Source organism: Medicago sativa, chromosome 8 (genome assembly GCF_051527215.1).
Source record: "Medicago sativa cultivar Bolivia chromosome 8, Bolivia_mono, whole genome shotgun sequence".
Classification (NCBI taxonomy): Eukaryota; Viridiplantae; Streptophyta; class Magnoliopsida; order Fabales; family Fabaceae; genus Medicago; species Medicago sativa.
Genome location: NC_140756.1, coordinates 8,142,305 through 8,161,625, shown reverse-complemented (window position 1 = coordinate 8,161,625; position 19,321 = coordinate 8,142,305). Strand labels below are relative to the sequence as shown.

Here is a 19,321-nt window from a genome sequence, read left to right as displayed (position 1 = left end):
AATGGATGACTATGGCAAACAGGCCAAATGTCTAGAGATGCATATTTAGCAAATGAAGCATATGGCTCCGTGGTAGAATCAGTAGGAAAATGAAGGGCATGAATGCTCTACACCTATAATGGAGGATGAACCATTTTTAAGTCTTAGATGACAAAACCCTTATGTGAATTTGTATGGTATGGAATACGAATTGCATAAACCTTTACATGTAGGAATCATAATGAGCAATGAGCATAAACCCTCTGGGTGTTCCTGTTGTTGTCCTCCTGTCTGTACGCGGGATTTGACCTCGCCTCTCTCTCTCTGTCTATACTATACATATGCAATTTATAATTTTGTTGATTTTACTTTTCATAAATTTTTATAACATCAATTTAATTTTTGTTTAATTTAATGCACTAATAATAGTTATAAAATTAACTAAGCATATGCTCATATAGGGATTGACAACCAATAATTATAGTGGTTTTTGTCTTCCGGGTGGCAATTATCCTTCTTGGTTAGCCTATACTGGTGAAGGACCTTCATTACTATTCCAAGTTCCTAAAGATATTGATTGTCACATGAAGGGAATAGTCTTATGTGTTGTTTATTCATCAACATCTGAAAACGTGGCAGTTGAAAGTCTAACTAATGTCTTGATCATTAATTACAAAAAAAGTCACAATCCAAATATACAAGGGAGACACAATAATGTCTTTTAATGATGAAGATTGGAAGGGTTTAACATCAAATCTAGAACCTGGAGACAATGTGGAGATTTTTGTAGTTTTTGGGCATGGATTGATTGTTAGGGAGACAGCTGTGTATCTAATTTAAGGCCAGTCAATTACTAAGGAATTTGAACAATCATTTATTATGGAAGTTGAGCCATCAACTAACATGGAATTGGAGCCATGGGCGGAAGTGAACGTGCAGCCGTCACCTGAAGTGAACTTGCAGATGTCGCCTAATGTGGAAGTGGAGGCATCAATTACTGTGGAAGTTGATTCATCAACTAACATGGAAATGGAGCCATTGGCCGAAGTGAATGTGCAGCTGTCACCTGAAGTAGACATGCAACCATCATCTAATGTGAAAGTGGAGTCATCAACTGATGTTAAAACCAATCGGCCGTCACAGGAAGTGAAGGTGTGGTCATCACCTATCATGGTAATGGAGCCACAACCAAAGTCCAATAGAAGTATCTTTACAGGATTTGCAAAAAGAATGGGTACATGTTTATGCTTGAACCAGCATAGAGATAAAGGTTTGAACAATTTTTGACTGGACATGCCTTTGTCATACAATGGGATTCCCTTCTTTAATATTTTGCAATGTTTTTATGGAGGGAGGAGGGATTTTATATACATAAAGGGTCACATGATGGAGAACCTATGAAAATAAAAGTACAGAAAAGCTAGACAAGTTTATGACCATTTTTGGCTATAACAACTGCTACAAGACTACCATCTCTATGAAAGTTTGTACAATATGATTGATATTTGTAGCTATTCTTTTGTAATAAAACCAACTATTCCGTAGCTGCCAAGTCAACAAAATTTTAAAAGTCTATCTAAGTTAAAAAAGAATTCCTCCCCCTGAAGTTGATGAACAGGTCGTAGATCCATGGATGATCGGAGGAAGATATCTTTACTCAAGTCAAGTATTATTACAAGACAAAACACAAAGTACAAAATACAAAACATTGAGTAGATGGGGTACAATAATTATACAACTCATCTACCTTCTTTGTTTATTCATCCCTCAACTATTTTAAAATACACAAACGAAATAGGACGCGTTTGCTTCAATTCTTTCTCTTTCAATACTCGCTTCGTTCTTAGACTTCTTTTTCTATAAAAAACTGTGTTTAACTTTTCTACGAGATTCTTTTTAAGTTGTGTATTATTATATTATTACATTATTAAATTAAATCAACGATTGTTATGCTGTCCACGTTATAAGCAAAAATAAATACATTCTCTCACCCTCAATATAGCTGTACTAGGGTTGTTCCTTTAGCACAGGACCCCCAACATGAGTAGCTTCTGCTTGGTTTGAATTGCCATCTCATTACTAGTGTGTCTGAGTTGCATCTCTGCAACTTGTTATACTTTTCTCTTGCGGAAGCAGAAATGGTTTCGCTTTACTTTTCTTTGTTTTTATAGGGAACAGAAACTGTAAATGACTTGGTTTTGAAGTTGCAGAGAAGTAAACTTTTCTTCAGTACTGATTTTTTAAAGGCGATGAAGAAAATGAGACTTTTACAACTTGATCATGTGGACCTCACTAGAGATTATAAGTGTCTTTCTAATGACCTGAGACGAGCCCATTGGAAAGGATTTACCTTCAACAATATATCTGATGATTTTTAACAGGGAAATCTAGTTGTTATTGACCTAAAACATAGTAGTATTAAACAAGTTTGGAAGACCTAAAACATAGTAGTATTAAACAAGTTTGGAAGAAAACCAAGATATGATAAAGCACTGGCGTTCTTAGAAATCGTGGTTGGGCCTAACACAACCCAAAACCTCCGATGTGGGACTCTTAACGAAGTGTTTCTCTCAAAAAATTTCTTTTCCTTGCTGTTCAAAAAAAAAAAAAAAAATTCTTTTCCTTCAATAATTTTAGTTTATATACATCACTGAAAAAAATACTGTGTGCTTTTTAGGTGCATTTTATTTGGATTTTAGTGCAATGTTACTATTTTTGTTTGAACTCGCTCGTTTCTTCTCGAGGCTTTACTATAAGCTCAATATTGGAATCTCAGTTTAGGACTAAGTATTATTGATCATGTCAGTAGGATCTTTATAGAAATCAGTGCCTAACAGAGAAAACTGAAAATTACTCTCAATTGAAATATTAACTATAGACTGAGAATCTAAATTTAATCCAACACACGCTACCAGGAGTAAAAGAAATGAAAAATAAGAACCAATAGAAAGAAGGAAACACAACAAATGAATGTGTTCATGGAATTCTGGAATGGAACCTCTAATATGCTAATGCGGAGAGCGTAAAGGACTTCGTAGTAATTTCCCATTCTAATCAAACGACACTTTAATGACTGCACTAACATTTGTGACACTAAAAGCGTATGATGTTCCCTAAAAAAAGTGATGTTGTTGCTTCCAAATTAGAAAATTTTGTAACATAATCTGCGCTATCCAGAATTGTGTCACATTGTACTGTTATGACCAATGACAACTCTGTCAACATCTTCTGACAACAACTCAGATTAAACTTGCAAAACAATAAATAGTTACACAAATTTTGAGACATCGTTTAGACTGCCCTTAAGGATTTATTTGCCTCATATGCGCAAATTCTCCATAATACAACAGTTTCATCCCAAAATTGAGGTAACAGAACAACAAAACGTAAAATTATTAAAATTATACGACACAATATATTTAAAACTTTTAAAGTATACTCGGTTTACAACATATTGCACCCAAAAACTTTGGTAGATATGATGACATGCTCCAAAATGAGCTAATCCATGACATGGGATTCATTTTGGATGACACCCAAGGCCATGGGAGAGAAGAAAATCAGGATCCTGCAATCAATCACATTAATTCCCAAGCATTGTCAATCCTCCCTCCCTGAAAATTATTACAAAACACAGAAGGGAGTTCCATGTTATGACAACAGGCGTGTTAAAACAAAAATTGCTGAGATCTCAATTTTGGTTCAAGCATAAACATTTTCCCACTCTCTTTGCCAGTCTTGTAAAGATTTTTCTACTTGTCTTCGGTAATGGTTCATTTTTGACATCAAGTCGTTCATTCTTGATAACAAGTGATGGCTCCATGTTTACATTAGGTGATAATTGTACTTCCTCTTCCGCTGATGGTTCCATTTTCACATCAGGTGATGGTTGTACTTCCTCTTCAGCTGATGGCTCCGTTTTTACATTGGGTGACGGTTGCAATTCCACTTCATGTAATGGCTCCATTTTTGCGTCACTGGATGGGGCAACTTCCATAGCATTTGATGACTCAATTTCCATAGCATTTGACTGATCGTAAATTAGATAGACAGTCGTCTTCTCAACAGTCCATCCATGCCCAATAGATACAAAAATCTCCACATTGTCACCAACTCCTAATTTTGATACCACGTCTTGCCAATCTTCATCATTAAAAGACATTACTGTGTCTCGCTTGTAAATCTGGATAGTGAATTTTGTGTAATTAATAATCAAGACACTAGTCAGACATTCAGTTGCTAGGATTTCAGATGTTGATGAATAAAGAACACATAAAGCCATTCCCTTCATGCAGTAATTGGTATCCTCAGGAACTTGAAGTAGTACAGAAGGTCCTTCACCTCTATAGGCTAACCAAGAAGGATAATTATCACCCGGAAGGAAATTATCACTAGAATTGGTTGTCAATCCCTGGATCATGAATATATGCTTAGTTATTTATGTTATTCAAATTATGCTATGCAAATGGACATTTTCTGCCATTTACTGTGTCAAAATAGTGTACTACACAACAATATATATAAGGAAACTGGTTGAATCAAAACAGGCAAGATAGTTCCTTTCCACTTTCCTACAACTCATCTTTCACGGTAACAATTGTAATAACATAAATATGTTTATCTACAAATTCTCGCTGGGTTCTACAATCTTATCAATCTATACAAAAAAATTTCATTTAATAGCTCTACTTTCACATTACAATTACTTGTATTCCCTTTGAAGAGTATCTGATAATATACAAGGCCTAGTATCAACATCTTAGAAAATTAAATCATTTAATTCCAGCTACTTTCTTTTCGAAACATTAGGAATGGCATTGTTTTCAATTATGTAGAATAATATGTTCCTTTTCACGCACAGTCGGTTCTAGAAACTAAATGCTAGGTATAGAATATTGGAAGAGTAGTAAAGAGTTAGTTTGTAGAAGTTAGTTTAGAAAGTTAATAAGTTTTTTAGGAGGTTGTTAAGAGTTGTTACTTCGGTTATTCTTAGAAAGTCTTTAAATAGCCCGAAAGGGTAAAAGGGAAAGACAGCTATGAATAATTAAGTTTAGTGACTCGAGAATGCTATAGTGTGAAAGGAAGGTTGTCATCTTTATTGTATACCTTTTGAATCTTCTCTTTCAATCTCACTACATCAATAAAAGATCCTTCAAGCTTATAAATAAAAATAAAATAAAAATTCCTTCATTGATTTGCAATCATTATTTTAGTTAGAATTATTCCTCTGTTGATTCAAATCTGCCCAGTTTGGGGAATTCTTTTTATGCCAGGAGAAAGGTTCCAAACAGTAAATCACTTTGTGGATACAAAAGGCTTGTGAGCCAACGTATGAAACATCTAGAAGCTTTGTTTTCTACTTAAGGGTATCATTCTAGCAACATTTAGCTTATTGTTATGGATTGCTACTAATGTAAAGGGCTAAAAACAACATATGCTAAAATTCGGTTTTAAAAAATAAATTATCTAGTTACCTAATACTTGTTAGATTGTAGTTATATACTAAAACAGTAAAACTACATAAAAAACAATTGTTGAACTAGTTATTAGTATTGTGTAGCAAGAAGATCCAATATATCCTTCACATCAACAAAAATATAATTTTATTATTCTGTTACTCTTTCTCCTTCTATATCTAAAGTACTAAACCTATGTCCTCGTGAGATTAACTCAGTTGGTATGGACAATGCATAATATATGCAAGGTTCGGGGTTCAAACCCCGGCCACCACAAAAAAAAAAGGACTAAACTTGTGTATAACTTCAATAGTTATTCAACTATCCTTTTAAAGTTACACATTTGTTATGAATATGAACAAGCTAAAAAAAATGGAACAAATATAGACATTAACAAATAAATGTAATGAAGATAAAGTTAAAAACAATGACAAGGAAAAAAAGGATATAATAATTATTTACTTCATTTCTAATTTAAACGTCTGACGTAGTATCCATATTAGTTTCTGATACTTGAATAAAAATGTACATTTATGAATCTTTACCATTTAAAGAAAAACATGCAAATGGAAAATAATTCCATATTCTCTTAAGTAATGATAAAATATTATGTGAGAGGATAGAGAAGGAACCTGTGATAAGCTCTTTCCAAGAGTATTAATGACTATGTGGCAACTTCCCATTCCAATCAAAAGAGATCTCAAGGAAAGATCCAAAATTTGGGATGCATTTGATGTTCCCAGTTCAGTAAGACCTGCAACATATAAATCATCAAGAAATCTTTTGAATTCTTGTTTCAGTTGAATCTCTGAATCACATTGTACCAAAACACTTCTAAGTCTTGAACAACTGTTAAGTATTTGTGATTGAGAGACCAAAGCCAGATTATTGCTCTCTATATCCAAGGAAGCAAGAGACTTTGACATGCCACCAAAAGGGGGAATGCGTGGTAAGGAATTCATTGTTGGTGACATCCAAGACCTAATGAGAGAAGGAAAAACATCATGTGATAATCCTTCATATCCACATAGAGATATATAACCAATGCTTTTTGATCTCACTATCGAAAAGGGCACTTGTTTGACTCCAGTATTTGCTGCCATTAGAGTTGTCAAGGATTCCATTTGCACTATATCTTCTTCCAATTTGTCAATCTTTGAACAACCAGAAAGGATGAGAGTTTCCACTGTTCTCAATTGATAGATCTCTCTTGGGAGATTGCTAAGACTCGTACAGTCCTTCAAATTTAACAGAAGAAGATTCTTGAGATCTCCGATGGACGGATGTACCTCCAACAGACTTTGACAATCCTTCATAATTAGCTTTTCTAGGTTTGGTAATTTTGAAAAGTCAGGGGTTCTTTTCAAGTACTTAGAATGACTGAGATTTAGGATCTTCAGTCCCTCTATCAACTACAAGAAAATAAATGTTTTAAATAAAAGTTAGAATAAAATGAAAAATGAAACCGTGGCAAAATCTGTTTCCATTAACCATTGATTTTAAAAGGGAAATCTATTCCCATATGTACCTGAGGCTTCTTCCAAACTTGTGCAAGATTACTGTGTTTTAACTCCATAGCTACTAGATTTTTCTGATAAAAGTTTTCTGGTGTGTATTTTAATGGAAATCCTTGCCAAGAAAGCCATCTTAGGTGCTTTGAAAAACACTTGTAATCTCCGATGACTTGTACATTATCAAGTTGCAACAATCTCAATCTATTCATTTTCTCAAAAGCAATTGTATCAAAGCAAACTCTATTGGTCTTTGGCAACTTCATAACCAATCCCTCGATGACTTTTGTTCCCTGTGACACAAAGAAAGACCGTAGAAAAATAAAATAAAAAGGAAATCATAATTTGTTGTTTGGTGACTAAAAAGCAACACAAAAAACTGCAGCCTAAGCCCAATTATATATAAAATGACATGATTCTCATGAACTAACTCTCCAAAAACTTGAGTTGTTACATGAAGACCTGTGTATGGACAGACACTTGTGAGATAATGAATCCCTCATTTATTAGCCAATAGATTGGAAAACTAAAAACATTTCTGAAACATAATTTTTGTTATCTTTACAGATAGTGAAAAATGACAAAAGTTCAAAATGCAATGTAGAGAAATTCTTACGGTATGATCTGCCAGTACATTAACTATGTCCTCATGACACCACAATCGGGTACGCTTCTCAGGCTCCTCCGGTGAACTTTCACGAACAATTTCCCTTCCCATTTCTCGTAGTAAAGCATGCATTCCAAGCTTTTTATTCTTTTCAACTTTTATGAGGCTTCTCTCTATCAACACTGTTATTCCAATATCAGCATGAAGTCCACAACCATTTAGTATCTTTGTAACATAAGCTCTATCCTTACCGATAAAGAAACAACAGACATCAAGAAATATATTCTTTTCCATACGATCCTTTAAACCATCAAAGCTTATTTTTAGTATCTCGTGTATTTGATCATTGGGTATCTTTTCTAGCTTTGATAATACACTCCGCCACTCTTGTTTTTTCCTCTTGAACAAGTAAGATCCAAGGACTTCAAGAGCTAGTGGTATTCCACCACAATAGGCAACTACATCTCTTGAGAGAATAAGGAAGTCTTTTGTTGGACTCGCCTTCCTAAAAGCATGTCCACATAAAAGCTCAAGGGACTCACTAGCATTCAATCCCTCTGCTTCATAGATAAAGTCAACTTCAAGGATATTAAGTACACGCAGATCTCTAGTTGTGATGATTATTATACTTCCCAGACCAACACTATTTCGTTCGCATAGTGCATTAAATTGCTCAAGCTCACTAACATCATCAAGTACAGCAAGTATGCGTTTTGTGCGAAGTCGTTGCTTGATCATAGCTTTTCCTTGCTCAACACTAAGCACCTTTATCTTTCTTGTTTTGAGGATATCTGAAAGAAGTTGTTCTTGTAAATCGATTCTGCCCCTATCTTTCTCCCAAACTTCTCTAATATTAGCAACGAATTGAAGCTTTGATCTTCAAATTCATAACAAAGATCATTGTAGATGACTTTGGCAATAGTGCTTTTGCCAATTCCCCCCATCCCCCAAATCCCTACCAAACAAACTCCTCTTGTATTTTGTCTTAAAAATCGAATAGACTTTTCCGCACGGGGTTTTAATCCAACTGGAAAATCTGGCAGAGGTAAGTATTTTTTGTCTAGATTTTTCAAAACTTGGGAAACAATTTCCTTCACAACTTTGCTTTGATTACTGCAACAATAAATATTACAAAAAACAAAAATGGTCGTAAAAATGAAGGATTAGAAGCGTAAAACATATACATTTGACTCAATTTCCAAAAAAGTCAACTTAATTTCCTAAGGCTTTGCTTGCGAGTTTGGAGGGAAAGGGAGGGGAACATATAGATGACATTGAGAGAGAAAGACTTTAGGGGTTCATTTTTCTTTATAATACAAAATCCTCCTCATTTAGAGAACTCAAATTATATTGGAGGAGAGTTTTGCAGGGTTTACATCAATTCTTCAAATTTAACCTATTTAGTTATAATATTTTTTAAATTAAGAATAGGAAAATTCTATGGTGAAGTTGTTAAAATGACTTTTTTGGTGAAGTTATTAGAATGACCAATCATAATGCATTTGTGTATTTAATGCATGCCACATCAAATTTTACTATGCATTGTACATTTGTTCATATGGTGTACCACTATATTTCTACTTATTGCAATTGTGTCCTTGATTAAATCAAAATTAAACAATTTTTTGTTTATTTTTTATTTTTTATTCTTAAAACTTGTGCATCTAAATTGGATACGACAAATCATGCATCTTCGCCATCGCAAAAATTCAGCTTCATCAAAATTCCAGATTTCTTCCTCCCTTTCTCTCCAAAATTTTGGATCAATATCTTCCTCCCTTTCTCTGTGGCGCACGATTGTTTGTTTTTTTAATCACTATCTAGTTTGTGCGACCACCACCATCCTCCGTCCACTACCTGGCTCTCCAAGCCTCGGGTTCGTTTTCCAACACTCCACGTAACAATCCGAATGAATGAATCTCCTTTTTTTTAATTAGGGTTTTTTGATTTTCGATTCTTTTATATTAATCTAATAGTGTTTAATTGGTTGATTGATTATGAAATTGGGATTATGAGTAATATATTAGTGTTGTGAAACCATTGTTAGGGTTTTGATGTGTCCAAAATTTGGGATTTTGTGATTATGCAATTGGAGATTATTTTTTTGGTCCGAAATTGGTACTGATTATGTGTGGCAAAAGACATTACTTTTTTGTCATGTTTGAATCCGAACAGTAGCTTTCTGTTTATGAATTAATTAGGCAAAGCCTATTTTGTTGCTTTTACAATGATTTTGAGATATCAAAACACTAGCAAGTTCTGTTATATTAGTTTTCAAATTTAAATTACATTTCCAACTCATTTCTGCAGCATGTACTTGTGGCTAATAATATTACTAGCACTTTGAAATGTGGTTTCTATCGTATGGTGTGATAAGTTATGTATTCAATCTCTCAAAAAAAAAAAAGTTCTGTATTCAAATGTATTTTCCCAATCATTGTGATAAGTTCTGTTAACCTGAGAGCATTGAAGTTTCATCTTACAATGTTCATCCTTCACCGTATGACATTATTTAAGGATACCAAATAAAAAATAAAAATGTAACATTGCATTTATTTAGAAGTTGGTCCAAAAAAGAAACACACTACTTTACGGTTTGTGGTTAACCCGAGAGCATTGAAGTTTCGTCTCGATAATGTTCATCCTTCACCGTATTGTATTATTTAAGGATACCAATTAAATGATAAAATTGTAACATTATATTTATTTAGAAGTTGGTCCAATCAATTGAATACATGTATTTTCCAATAACTAAAAGAAATATACATTTTCCTGAAAATATTAATAGAATTTCTACATTGATCTTGATGGTGATGGTAAAAGTAAAAGAATTGTGTTGCTATTCTTACGTTGCGAGTTCGAATCTAAGCAATGCCATTTTTTTAATTAAATTCAGTTTCTTTTATTGCTATTCTTACGTTGCGAGTTCGAATCTAAGCAATGCCATTTTTTTTAATTAAATTCAGTTTCTTTTCAGCTATGAATGTCATGATCACTGTATTATTCCCCTCCTAGTTTTTTCTTTACAAACCGTTAATTAAGAATAATTAAAACAAGAGAGAAAAATATGATTTTTATTTGGTTACTGATAAAATATGATATGAAACCGTTGACAAAAAAATATGGCAATAACATGATGATATCTTCCAAATCCCTTAATATTTGCAGAATTGCATCAAGAATTTTTTTTCGTTGGTTACTGAGAAAATATGATATGAAAACGTTGACAAAAAACATGGCAGTAACATAATGATATCTTCCAAATCCCTTAATATTTGCAGAATTGTATCAAGAATTTAATACGGTGTACGGTAAAAACATAATGATATCTTCCAAACTCCTTAATATTTGCAGAATTGCATCAAAAATAGTATGGGAATATCTTCCAAATCCCTTAATATTTGCATCCCTTAATATTTGCATCAACATAATTCTGAATAAATACACCTGCATCAAAATAATATATTTTTCCCTTCAAAATAATAATATTATTTTCTGGATAAATACAACTGCATCAAAATAATATATTTTTCCCTTCAAAATAATAATATTATTTTTAGAAAATAGGTTTAGCATCTACAATTTTAAATTAATTATAATAAACACCCTAATTATAAACACCCGTAGAATTGTCACATCAAAGGAAACATACTTAAAAGGAAAATTAATCACTCAAATATAAACTAGAAATATTAACAAATATTTTTGGCGTGTTACACTAATCATCTGGATTAATTAGCTTCAGCTTTCACAAATCTCAAAACAAATGCATAAAGACAATCTTTCCGAGCAAAATTGCAGGCACTATCAACTAGCATGCTCAGCACCACAAACAATCAAGGACAAATATTCAAAAACATAACCATAAAGATAAAAATAAAAGGTTTGACATCACAAAACTGTCAAACCCCAAAAAGATATGGAATCTGAATTGCACAACGAAACCCCAAAAACTCCAAACAAAACCAGAAAACCCCAAAAAATATACACAAAACGCTAACTAAATGAAGGAACAAACAAACTGGAATGAACAAACTGAACCTCACCTCAATCTTTGTGATTTGAGAACGATTTGGGAACAAGGGAGGAGTGAATGATACAAACTGGTTCAAAGCGGAATTGGATTTCGATTTCAAACCTCATGGAAGAACATGTATTCGATTTTGAATGGAAGAATTGGATTTCGATTTTGAGATGAGGAACTCAAGATTTTGAATGGATTTCGATTTGGAATTGGGTTTAGGAACGATTTTTGTCATTGATGATCATGTTTTCGTTTTTGGGATGAAGATGAAGAAAAATGAATAATATGCAGTAACCGAAGAAAGGTAGAACAAAATGAAAAGATGAAGAAAAAAATGATTTAATTTTAAATAAAATATATTTTTTTGTTGAGGGATTTTAAATAAAATAAGTTAATAAATCAAAAGTAATTAATATTTTGTTCAAGGACTTATTTGTAATAAAGTAAAATTTAGTCTTATAGTGGTCCATCACAAAGACATCAGCTCGACATGGCATCAAGAACTATGCTATTGGCTAAATAAAATGACTTTTTCAAAAAAGTCATTTTCTTGACTACACCATAGAAGCTCCCTTAAGAATATATTAATCATAAACATTAATTTATCATTCTACTAAAAATTACTCTTTCAAAAAATGTGCAAAATTTTACCATTTTCTCCTATATATCTATCCCTCCAAACTCCCAAACAAAGCATAAGGGTGTGTTAGATCTCGCTAAAAGGTATGTATTGGACAAAACAACACAACCCAAGGCAAGACAAAGACATGACAACTTTTACGATATTGAACAATTTTGTCTTATACGATGTTTGGTGGACAAAAATGTTATTTTGACAAGTTAGACAACTTGTACTTGAGAGAAAAAAATAGTATTATGAACCGTTTTACAATCAAACACAAGACAACTTAAGTTGTCGTGTCGTGTCGCTTATTTTTTATCAGATCAAATGCACCCTTAATCAAGTTCAAATACTCTATATGTATAGCATAAAGCCTTAGACAGAAGAAAATCGTAAATTGCAATATGAGTACTAATTAGCAAAAATAAAATAAAATAAAACCAAAACAGAATAGACATATTTACCCGTAATTACTCATATCCCAACCGGACAAATACGAAGCATCGCAGAGTGCCACATTAGTAAGTTGATCTAACTCATCTACGAATATGAACGGTTTTTCAACAAAGCATATTTACGTATATCCGAAGGGGTAATACCGTTAAATACGGGCATAACAACTTGACCCTTATTTGCGTGGCATTCCATGATTTGTAGGAGTTCATTAAGACACCAACTAGAATTAACGTAGTTTTTGGAGAAAACAACGATAGCTATCTGAGAACCTTGTATTGCTCGAATTAACTCGGTCCCAGCTCCTTTCCCTTTTGAAGATTCTCATCATCAAGAAAAGTGTTGATTCCGGCATTTGTGAGAGCAGCATAGAGATGAGAAACGAAGTTGCCACGAGTGTCTGCTCCCCGAAATTGATGAACACATCGTATATCCATTGGGTTTGGGGTTTCGATCGAGGATTTCGCATATCCATTGCTAAGAAAATGGGTGACCAACACCGACCGACTCAATCGATATAAACAAGCACTTGTAGTGAGTTGAATGGAACGCGCTATTTGTGAGACCCGAACAAATTTTCACCAATTCAACTCACACGTAGACATCACGTATGTAATTTTTAATTTAAAAATAAATAAAAATGTCACGCGTGTAATATGCTTTAATTAAAAGGATCTTGTTAACCGTGCCCGGGGCACCGGTTAAGGAATCCAAAAGAAGAAATTACAAGTCAAAAAAGATACTTTTTAAGTTTTTAATGCATTGATTACACAACTTTCAATGCAAAAATTACTATATTTGCTCCCTTAACCAAAGGTTCGAAACACCGGTTAACATTTCCCTAATTAAAAATATAAATAAAAAAATAAAAAAGATAAAAAAAAACTCCTATCTCTCCACTCTCGTCTTTCTCTTCTTCAACAACACTCACTGCTACCTAATCCTAAATCCTCCACCAACACCACTACCGCCACTTCTTCAACAACTCTTCTTGAAGGATTTAGGATTTGGTATAAGGTCTAAGTTTTTTATAAATTTCTTTTAATCACCAATATATAGATAAAGTTATTTTAGTATTTTCTTTTCTAAAATTACATTTTTAAATAAATTTGGTCATTTTTTCCCATTTTAAAAGTCAATTGAGCGAGTCTTGACAAGTTGGTACAGTACCGGAGGAGAGGATTTTGAGGAAAAAAGACAAAAAGATGAGTCCTAACATCAAACAATGCCTTCGTAAGGTTGTTGATGGACACTTCACGAAGAAGTGAAAATGTTGGGGTCATCCGGAGTAGCCCCATATAATGAAGATACTATGGAAATTTTGGGGGTTAAACACTCGTACAGGTCACCTCCCTCTATGCCAACCACCATGTTTTCTCGAAGCTCCCCTTGTGGTTGAAGTTGATACCGTTCTCAAATGCATTAAGTCGTTTCCTAAAGGGACATCTTGTAGTAGAGACGGTTTGCGAGCCCAACACCTATTAGATGCATTGTGTGGAGAAGGTTCAACTGTGGCTAGAGATCTCTTATGTGCTATCACTTTAATGGTTAACCTATGGTTAGGAGGAAGATGTCCCTTGAGCTTGGCGTAGTTTGTAGCTTCGCACCTTTGACACCATTGTTAAAGTTTGATGGTGAGATACGCCCTATTGCGCTTGGTACTATTTGGAGGCGTACTGGTATCCAAAGTTGCTATGAAAGGAGTTGGCAAAGATATGGCTAAATATCTCAATGACTTTGATTGGTGTGGGGGTTTCGTGTGGGGCAGAGGCCATTTTGCGCAAAGTGTCAACGGGGTGTTGAACCTACGACATGAAGATGGTTCCTTGACTATGCTTACGGTAGATTTTTCGAATGCTTTCAACTTGGTAGACAGTCGGCACTGCTACATGAGGTGAGATTGAGATGCCCATCTATTTCTTTATGGGTTGAGTTTCTTTATGGACGGGCGGCTAGATTATACCTTGGTGATGGTCATATTATGTCCTACTAGAGTGCAACAAGGAGACCCATTAGAGCCGCTCCTTTTTGCTCTTGTGTTGCACCCTCTTATTCATCGATTAGAGATAGTTGCAAGCTTCTTCTTCATGCTTGGTACCTTGATGATGGGACTCTTGTAGGAGATTCAGAGGAGGTGGCTAAAGCTCTAGACATCATTCGGGTTTTTGGGCCAGATTGGGCCTTGAATTGAATATTCGTAAGACCGAGATCTTTTGGCCTTCATGTGATGGTAATAAGCATCGTGAGGAGTTGTTCCCGGCGGATATCGGGAGGCCGACGTTGGGGGTGAAATTGCTCGGAGGGGCTGTTAGTCGAGATAAAGGTTTTATTGAGGGGTTAACTATGAAGAGAGCTTCCATGGCTGCCGAGTTAATGCATCTTCTTCCTCGGTTACGGGACCCTCGTAGTGAGCTTCTTCTACATCGATCGTGCATGGGTATTGCCAAACTTTTCTTTGGCTTATGGATGTGCAAACCGATTCACATGGAGGAGGCGGCTATGTTGTTTGATAAAGAGCCGCGTGAAGCGCCAAGGACATTGTGGTTGGTGGAGGTCCTTTCTTTGGGGACCTTCAATGGAGGTTGGCTTCGTTACCTATTAGGTTTGGAGTGTTGGGTTTGTTCTCAGCATTAGAGGCTTCTTTGTACGCTTTTGTGGCTTCTAGGGCACAGTCTTGGGTGCTACAATATCATATTTTGAGAGACAATGGGTTATGTGGCATGGATTCAGCATTTTGATAATGCTTTGGATGGTCTTCGTGGTGCGATTCCAGATTTTGATGTTAGCAGCTTTACTAGCAAAGACACCGTCCCTCCTAAAGCACAACATGTTTTGGCGAGTGCTCTTTTTAGTAAAAGTGTTCGGGATATGGAAGTTAAGTTTGACATGACCATGAGACGAAGGCAATTTTTGGATGTTTGCAAGCAAAGCACATGCTCAAGATTTTCTTCTAGCTATCCCAATTGATGGGTTAGGTCGGCATATGTCACCGGTGGAGTATCGCACTATCCTTAGATATCGCCTTATGATTCCACTATTTCCTATTGATGAAGTGTGCCCCGTTTGTCGTAAGGCGTGCCCGGATACTTTTGGGGAGCATGCCGTTCATTGTAAGGAGCTTCCCGACTTTAAGTACGTACATGACTTTGTTAGGGATGTACTTTTTGATATTTTCGGACGGGCGGGAATATTAGTGAAGAAGGAGGCGCCTGTGAACTTCCCGACCGACCCACTAGATAGAAGATCAACACTCAAGCCTCGCGGATGTTATGTGATGAGTCATTAATTAGTCTATTTTATTGCTTTATTTAGTTTAGTTTTATAAAGATTTGATTTTATTTTATTGCATATTTATTTCCTTTTTGAATATTTTACTTCAAATTGTTTTTTATTATATTTTAGGAACGAATATATGGTGGAAGGTGTCTTGGAGCAAAAGAAAGAGGACTGGAGCAAATACAAGACGAAAATACGAAGATACGGAACAAAAATATGTTCCCACCAAGTCGAAGCTTGGCACGGCTAGTGCCAACATGTGGCACGGCCGTGCCACCTCCGTAAGCCACTTTTGCTGCTTTTTCTTCAAGCCCAAGTTACCCCGTTGCGGCTTTCTTGTTTTACCCTTTTAGTTGCTTAATTTCTAAGTCGATTGTAAAGCTATAAATAGAGTAGCTCTCCACCATAAACATTCACCTTTGCTTAGAATATTTCAGTATTATTAATTCAATAAAGTTCTTTTCTTTTATTTCTTTCTCGCAATTTATTGTTTTCTCTCTTCTTCCCCCATGTCTACGATGAACATGAGTGAGTAGACTTCTTTGTCTTGGGATTGTTGGGAAAGTCTAATGATATAATCCTAACGAACCAAGCTTTAACCCTAATTCTATGTAACCGTAATTTCTAACTTAGATTCACCGTTTTAACGTGGATTAACCATTATCAAACTGTAGAAGCGGAAGTGGAGGGTTTGATAATTGTTAATCCATCATCCCAAACATCAATTCATAAAGCGAGAGCGGAGCTTTGATGTTGGAACAAGTGAATCTAGACAATAATTGCAAAGACAACAATAGTCTTTGCAATTATTGAGACACAAGTAGTTTCAATCCTTATAAGCATCCTCTAGTAATCAAGTCGGCGAAATAGGCTTGGTTACTAGAGGTAAACTCTCACCGGACTTTCATCGGAAAGATGAGGGGCTAAAGGGAAACCGGTCTTAAGAAATTACGGTGTAAGCCATGGAATTAGAAGTTAAAGTCTTGTCTAGTGAAAGATTTGTTATTATGACAAACCAATAATCCCAAGGCTCTTTATTATTATTGTTATTTACCTTCGGCAATCAAACCTCCTTTTATCAAACTTTCTTCTCCTCTAATCATTCTTTAAAGGTTAATTAAGTTGAACAACTCTCTAGCGGAACGATACTCTTTCTTACTACTATTACTTCGATAGGCCGTGCACTTGCGGTTTGGCCCTATCAAGTTTTTGGCGCCGTTGCCGGGGAGTTAACTAATTTAATTAACTTTTCTTTAGTGATTAGATTTCTCTCTTCTTCTTTTTCCTTTCTTTTTATTTTTATTTTTAACTTTTTATTTTTCTCGTTATCGTTAACTTCTTGGTTCTCAATTTTTTATGCGAAAAACCGTAAATCGAGTGGTAATAATCCCCAAGATCGAAAGGTATTTGCATAAACGAAAGAGAGACGCACGAAATAACACCGCCATGGCTAATCGCACTCTCAAAGAGTATGCAACGCCATCTACGGCCGAGCCACAAGCCGTTATTGTGTACCCAACGGTTAAGGATGACAACTTTGAAATAAAGCCTGCCCTACTTAACTTGGTGCAGCAAAACCAATTTTCGGGATCCCCCACCGAGGATCCCAATCTTCACATATCCGTCTTTCTACGAATTAGTGGAACCATGAAGGAGAACCAAGAGGTCGTAAGACTTCATCTCTTTCCCTTTTCCTTAAGGGATAGAGCTAGTGCTTGGTTCCATTCCCTCGAAGTCGGTTCCATTACTTCATGGGATCGATGAGGCAAGCATTCCTTGCCCGGTTTTTCCCCCCATCCAAAACTCGCTAAACATAGGGACCAAATTACACGGTTCAATAAAAAAAGATGGGGAATCTCTCTATGAGGCGTGGGAGCGTTTCAAAGAAATGCTAAGACTTTGTCCCCACCATGGCCTAGAGAAGTGGCTTATAGTCCACACTTTTTATAATGGCTTTTCTTATACCACTAAGATGTCCGTTGATGCAGCAGGTGGAGCTCTTATGAACAAGAACTATACGGAGGCATATGCCTTGATTGAAGACATGGCTCAAAATCATTACAAATGGACCGACGAGAGAGCCATCACTAGTTCTTCATCCTCCAAAAAGGAGGCAGTATGTACGAAGTCTCTAACTATGATCACCTTGCTTCTAAAATTGATACACTAACCGAAAAACTTGAAAAACTCAATGTTAGTGCTATTAATTCTCGCTTCTACTCCTTCTTGTGAAATTTGTGGTATAACCGGTCATGCCGGTGTTGATTGCCAACTAGGTAGTGCTATTAACGGTGTTGAGCAAATGAACTATGCTCAATACAACCAAGGGATGAGACAAAATCAAAATTTTTATAAAAACCAAAATCCCTATGGACAAGTAGCACCACCCGGTTATGCAAACAACCAGAGATTCACTCGTAAATCTAATTTGGAAATTTTGTTGGAAAATTCTATTGCCAACCAAAACAAACAACTTCAAGACTCAAAAACCAAACTGGATTTCTGAATGATTCTCTTTCATACCAAAGTTGATTCTATCTCTACTCATTCTAAAATGCTTGAAACACAAATCTCCCAAATAGCTCAACAAGTGTCCACTCTTTCTCAAGCACCGGAGTCTTTCCCGGTCAAACCGAAGCCAACCCTAAAGCTCATGTTAATGTCATATCTTTTGAGGGTAGTAAGTTAGGGGATACTATTGCTAAGGTTCACAACCTCGAGAAAGAAAATGTCAAGCTTTTAGGTGAGAGAACTGTGATAGAGAGTGAGAAACCGCTTGATAAGACCCAAGCTCCTTCCCCGTTAAATATTGCTAAGCTTAAATTAGAGGGTCAATTCAATAAGTTTGTCAACGTTCTTAAAAGAATTTGCATTAAAATCCCCCTTGCGGAAGCTTTGTCTAGGATGCCTCTATATGCCAAGTTTTTAAAGGAAATTTTTTCAAATAAAAGGGATATAGAACATAGTGAGACAATAACTTTGGCTAAGGACACTAGTGCAATCATCCAAAAGATACCCCCTAAGCTTAGAGATCCAGGTAGTTTTGCCATACCTTGTATGATTGGGAGTGAGACCGTTGACAATGCCTTCGTGATTTAGGAGCTAGCGTTAGTTTGTTACCTTTGTCCCTCTTTAAACGGATGGGAATAGGAGAGTTGAAACCTACCGAGATAGAATTGAAGTTAGCCGATCGTTCTACCATGAAACCAATAGGATTTGTTGAGGACATACCTGTTAAGATAGAAGGGATATACATCCCGACCTGATTTTATAGTCATTGACATCAAAGAGAACGAAGACGTCCCTATAATCCTAGGTAGACCTTTCCTCGCCACTTGTGGGAGCTCTTATAGATGTTAAACTTGGTAGGATTGTCTTTCAAGTGAGTGATAC

The 19,321-nt window shown here is 35.4% G+C and overlaps 1 long non-coding RNA gene, 1 other non-coding gene and 2 pseudogenes across 3 annotated transcripts; 1 reads left to right on the top strand and 3 right to left on the bottom strand.

Moving 5' to 3' along the window:
* The first annotated feature begins 227 nt into the window (after nt 1-227).
* LOC146896649 (uncharacterized) lies at nt 228-1,332 on the top strand (annotated as a pseudogene).
* A 2,039-nt stretch (nt 1,333-3,371) lies between these two features.
* LOC146896647 (disease resistance protein RUN1-like) lies at nt 3,372-13,172 on the bottom strand (annotated as a pseudogene). Its single transcript, XR_015023302.1, has 5 exons — nt 12,664-13,172; nt 7,563-8,666; nt 6,964-7,239; nt 6,068-6,847; nt 3,372-4,390 (listed from the first exon to the last, which is right to left on the bottom strand). The product of XR_015023302.1 is annotated as a disease resistance protein RUN1-like (transcript).
* LOC146896648 (uncharacterized) lies at nt 10,796-11,782 on the bottom strand. Its single transcript, XR_015023334.1, has 2 exons — nt 11,600-11,782; nt 10,796-11,000 (listed from the first exon to the last, which is right to left on the bottom strand). It is a non-coding gene; the product is annotated as an uncharacterized LOC146896648 (long non-coding RNA).
* Nucleotides 13,173-17,737: 4,565 nt separating the features above from the next.
* LOC146896646 (small nucleolar RNA R71) lies at nt 17,738-17,845 on the bottom strand. The gene has a single exon (XR_015024345.1). It is a non-coding gene; the product is annotated as a small nucleolar RNA R71 (small nucleolar RNA).
* Nucleotides 17,846-19,321: the final 1,476 nt, after the last annotated feature.